The following is a 5,533-nucleotide window of genomic DNA, read 5'->3' as shown; positions in this document are numbered from 1 at the left end:
GCCTTGGTAAATTCTATTACCCCTGCACCACTGGCCCAGCTAGTCATCGCTCACCTGTGACAAAAATATATTGAAGAAACAGATGAAAATGTCCAATTGCCTCACATTTTGAAGAATAAATAGATGTATTTAGAAAGGTTATACCATGATAATTCCATTAAACCAAAATGAAGGCCTTGTTTGTCATAATCAGGACACTCAAAAAAAAAACAAAAACAAAAACAAAAAGTCCTCAAAGTCAGGAAATGTCTAATTTCTCTGTTTTGCTTCTTTTAAAATCTACACTGGGCCAGGCATGGTGGCTTATTCCATCATTTTGAGAGGCCAAGATGGGAGGATCATTTGAAACCAAGAGATCGAGACCACCCTAGGCAATATCGTGAGACCCCATCTCTACAAAAAAAATTAAAAATTAGCTGGGCATGGTGGTGTGCACCTGTAGATACAACTAATTGGGAGTCTGAGATGGGAGGATTGCTTGAGTTTAGGAGTTCAACGCTGCAGTGAGCCATGATCACACCATTGCACTCCAGCCTGGGTGACAGAGCGAGACCCTATCTCAATCAAGCAAGCAATCAATCATCTTCACTGGAAATGATCCCTTGATGTATTAGTTTGTTTTCACACAGCTGATAAAGACATATCTGAGACTGGGCAATTTACAAAAGAGGTTTTTTGGACTTACAGTTAGTTCCACGTGACTGGGGAGGCCTCAAAATCAAGGGAAGGTAAAAGGCCCATCTCACATAGTGGCAGACAACAGAAGAGAGCTTGTGTAGAGAAACTACCCTTTTTAAAACCATCAGATCTTGTGAGACTTATTTATTATCAGGGGAACAGCAGGGGAAGGATCTGAGCCCATGATTCGATTACCTCCCACCGGGTCCCTCCCACAACACATGGGAATTCAAGATGAGATTTGGGTGGGGACACAGCCAAACCATATCACTTGATAAGTGATATGTGACACTTTTCTATTCGTGGCATTTTAAACATCAGTGTGAGTCTTTTGGTGAGAGGGCAAATATATGGAGCACGGACCAGGTGCAGAGCTGACCCGCAGTAAGAAGGCTCCAGAATTCTTATTTAAATGATAACAAACGAGATTAGTATATAATATGAACCCTGTAAACCACATGTTTCACTATCAAATGATCAAGGAGTAAACATTTTAAGTGCATTGATGGTTTGGTAGATCTTGGCATGGTCTAAGGTGTGTGGTTTTCTGCTGTGAATGGATGACTAAAATCTACTCCAACTGGACTATTATTGTTTCCCCAGCCCCTCCCACTCCTTTATGGATCCCACCTGTGGCAAAGGAATTAGCTTATTTCCAAATAAAAATTAGATAATTAGTTTGATGTATCAACAAATATATAAACTGTATAAAGTTTCTCCTATTAAATCTTTCAAAATCTAGGCCGGGCGCGGTGGCTCAAGCCTGTAATCCCAGCACTTTGGGAGGCCGAGGCGGGTGGATCACGAGGTCAGGAGATCGAGACTATCCTGGCTAACATGGTGAAACCCCGTCTCTACTAAAAATACAAAAAACTAGCCGGGCGTGGTGGCGGGCGCCTGTAGTCTCAGCTACTTGAGAGGCTGAGGCGGGAGAATGGCGTGAACCCGGGAGGTGGAGCTTGCAGTGAGCCGAGATCACGCCACTGCACTCCAGCCTGGGAGACACAGCGAGACTCCGTCTCAAAAAAAAAAAAAAAAAAAAAAAAAAAAAAAAAATCTTTCAAAATCTGCACATAATACCACAAAATTTACGTCTTATACTGTGTGAACGACCATGTTAGTGTCATTAGTACTCAGATATTTGTACCTGAATGAGGTTCATGATGGGACTAGGAAATCTTAGAAAATATCAGCAAAATATCAACCACTCAAAAGACCTAGGTTTATTCTTTCATTTACTATGACTTGGACCAACTATTTATACTCTTCTAAATTTCAGTTTACTCATTTATAACACAAGAATGCTAATCCCACCTTATAGAAATATTGTGTTAAATGAGATAATGTATGTAAGAAAACTGCCACATAAAAATATTAAGAAAAATGTTATTGTGAATAATAATACTATTTATGATATTCCCAATTTATTAAAAATATTTACTGAGGACTAAACATACATCAGGCACTGCTCCACCCTGTTGATACTAAGACGCATTCATTTGACTCTAGAGAAAAATAAACTCTTTTTTTTTTTTTTTTGAACAGGGTCTGGCTCTATCCCCCAGGCTGCAGTGCAGTGGCACCATCTCAGCTCACTGCAACCTCGGCTTCCCAGGTTCAAGCCCTTCCCAGGGCTCATGCCTCAGCCCCCCACCAAGTAAATGGGACTACAGGTGCTCAACACCACACCTGGCTTATATATATATATATATATATATATATATATATATATATATATATATATAAAAAATATATATGTATATGTGTGTATATATGTATATATACATGTCAGTGCAAAATAATTTTAATCAAAGGATTGTACATTTTCTTCCCACATATCCTGCCTGGTATTAGGAAATGACATTATGATCTATTTCATAACAAGTAAAATATTACAAAATATTTTACAGGAAAATATTAAAAGTAACCCAAACACAAAAGGCAAGATGAAATAAACTGGCTTTTCAGAAATCTCTACTCCAGTGTCCACAGCACATAAGAAGACAGTCAAAACAAATAAGCAACTAAGATCCTCCTGATCACAAATTTCCAAAGGGGAAGAAACAGGATGAAGATAGTCGTGTGAAAGGGAATGGATTTTAGCAGCACTGCTTCAATAACTGATCTATCTTGAATGAAATACCCTCTTTTATGTGCAGCAAATTCTGAACAAGGCTAAATTTTAGGATATTCCTTGAACTGAAATTAGAAAATACTCTGACAATGGAAGCAGCTCTTTCATCTAAGTTTAAAAAGGGCCTCTTTCTCCATGGGCTACTGTTGTGAACAGAGGCCTGTTCTGGCATCAAAAGCTGTCACAGTAGCCCTTCCATCTCTTTCATGAAAGCCTCATAGACATCATCCTTAGTTTGTACTGAGACAGGAACCGAAGGACCAGATTTGGGTGCTGCTTTGGCAAGAGGCACAGGAGAATTATCCTCTAACTTTCTTTGGGAAGCAGCAGTCGCCCTTTTATTCTCCCGACATACTCTCAATGCAGTGGGCACAAATCGAGTAATCTCTGCCTTGGGATTAGTGATCTGTGGCTTGCCACTGATGGTTGTTGTGGCTTTCTTCTCAATGGTGGCTGCACTCGTATCATCTACCTTGGGTCGCTGAATCAAGTTGGGTGGGGCACTTAAAACCCCAGGGTTTGGCAAAGGAGCTGGTGGCAAAAGTCCAGGGGGGGCAGATCCCAACGGGAGGCACCAAAGGTGGGTGCATCATGCCAGGACAAAATATACTTGCGTTAGTAAGTATATTTGCTCTTGTATTTGGTATTTGGACTAAAAGCCAAAATGAGCTTATGGTGAAGCCTACAAACTCCAGGAATACCTGGAGGTGCAGGGGGAGGTATCCTTGGTGGGAGTCTCCGAGGAAGGAGACCAGGAGGCAGACCTGGAGGTGGACGTAGGAGACGTAGTAAAAGTTGGTGGTCGTGGAGGTAAAAGTCAGGGTAAAGGCCGAGTCCTGGCATTCCAGGTGGTCTCAGGAGGAGCTCCTGGAGGTGGTCCAGGAGGAAGGTCCATAGGTGGCCTAAGAGGCCGTAATGGTGAAGCAGGTGGTGATCCAAGAGGTAGTGGTCCTGGCATGGGTAGTGCTTGTATCTGAGAAGGAGGAACAGACTGAGGGGGAGTCTGCTGCTGTGAAGAAGCAGTGGATGTGCCATCAGAATGCGATTCCTCTTTATGCTGTTTTTATGGTTCCTTTTCTGCTTCAGAGTCAACAGAATCATTTTCATCACCGTCCTCTGAAAATTCCTCTACTTCCCGTCCCTCCTCCGGGATTTCTTGACCTGCCATACGAAGTATCGTGGCTTGAAGAGGAGTCAGTTCCCTCATGTTCTTCTTTTCCTTCGATTTTCCAGGTATATCTGCAAACCATACACTCAGACCTGTCTTCTTTTCTTCATTGTTGTCTCTCTCACCATCATCACGGTGCACACTTTCTCAATCCGATCCGTCGGTGTCACTGTCATCAGTACTGTCATCATGCTTATCTTGATCCATGTCCTCAGGATAGCCATCATCTTCACTGGTGCTAAAAACATCATCATCACGACCTCACTGGGCAATTTCAGGACTATGTAATATGTCTTCATTTCGCCTAGGAGGGGGAAGATCTAGGGCCAAACCCACTTTACGGCCATATATCTGCACGACTTGAGAAGGAGGTGGAAAACGGGGAGGACCAAGAGTTTTTCTGCCAGGGGGCAAATGTGGAACACCATGTCCCAAGAAGAGGAAGGATAGAAACTGCCCAAGTTGGAAGTCCATAGGCTGAGGGTTTCTTAAGGATGGAGGGTGACTGGACACCAGGAAGTGGAATGTCCTGGATCCAAATGTTAGAAGGAGCCTGCAGCATATCTGGCAAAGGAATACTCTCCACTTCCACATGCTGAGCATGCTCCACAGCATCCAAATATTGATTAAGTTGAGCCCTCTTCTGTTCATACTCTATTTCTAGCTTTCTCAATTCTTTCTAAATATCTGGATTCTCTTTTTCATAGAGTCGTAGAATATGTTCAAAGGTTTCACGCAGCTATTTTTACACTTGTCTTTCTGTACTTTCTCATTTAATTGTGGCTGTTGCACTGGGTTAAACTCCATTTCATCCAATTTCTCCATGTCTCGGATCATCTGTTTGGGATCCTTCATCTTTAAAACTGCAGCTGGAACCATCATAAGCTGTTTTTTGTTCTTCAATTCTCTCTTCCGGGCTTCCTTTCGGGCTTGGTCTGTGGCGTTCATAAATTTTCCACTCTTGGTGGATGATGTAGATCCCCTTCCCATGTTGACAATTTGTATGGCTTACTTGTTCATTTAAAAAAAAAAAAGAAAAAGAGGCCAGGCGCGATGGCTCACGCCTGTAATCCCAGCACTTTGGGAGGCCGAGACGGGCGGATCACGAGATCAGGAGATCGAGACCATCCTGGCTAACACGGTGAAACCCCGTCTCTACCAAAAATGCAAAAAAACTAGCCGGGCGAGGTGGCGGGCACCTGTAGTCCCAGCTACCCGGGAGGCTGAGGCAGGAGAATGGCGGGAACCCGGGAGGCGGAGCTTGCAGTGAGCCGAGATCGCACCACTGCACTCCAGCCTGGACGACAGAGCGAGACTCCGTCTCAAAAAAAAAAAAAAAAAAAAAAAAAGAAAGAAAGAAAGAAAAAGAAAAACACTTCTGCTGTGCTCCCACGACTGCGAGAAGCCAGGAGGGGGTGATTCCCAGCCTCTTTCACTTCGTAAGGGCCTTCAACTCAGCCTCGCGCTCAACCCCCTCAGCCCCACCATCTTGAAACCTCGCGCCCCTCGACAGTCCTTACGTCATTTCCCATTCTTCTGTCCCGCTGTCTCTC

General features: G+C 43.3%; 1 pseudogene; it reads right to left on the bottom strand.

Annotated features, from left to right (window-relative positions):
* Positions 1–2,983: 2,983 nt before the first annotated feature.
* On the bottom strand, positions 2,984–4,971 carry LOC112611655 (annotated as a pseudogene).
* Positions 4,972–5,533: the final 562 nt, after the last annotated feature.

Source organism: Theropithecus gelada, chromosome 18 (assembly GCF_003255815.1).
Source record: "Theropithecus gelada isolate Dixy chromosome 18, Tgel_1.0, whole genome shotgun sequence".
Lineage (NCBI taxonomy): Eukaryota > Metazoa > Chordata > Mammalia > Primates > Cercopithecidae > Theropithecus > Theropithecus gelada.
The sequence above is the reverse complement of the archived record's forward strand: the minus strand, read 5'-3'. Positions and strand labels throughout refer to the sequence as shown.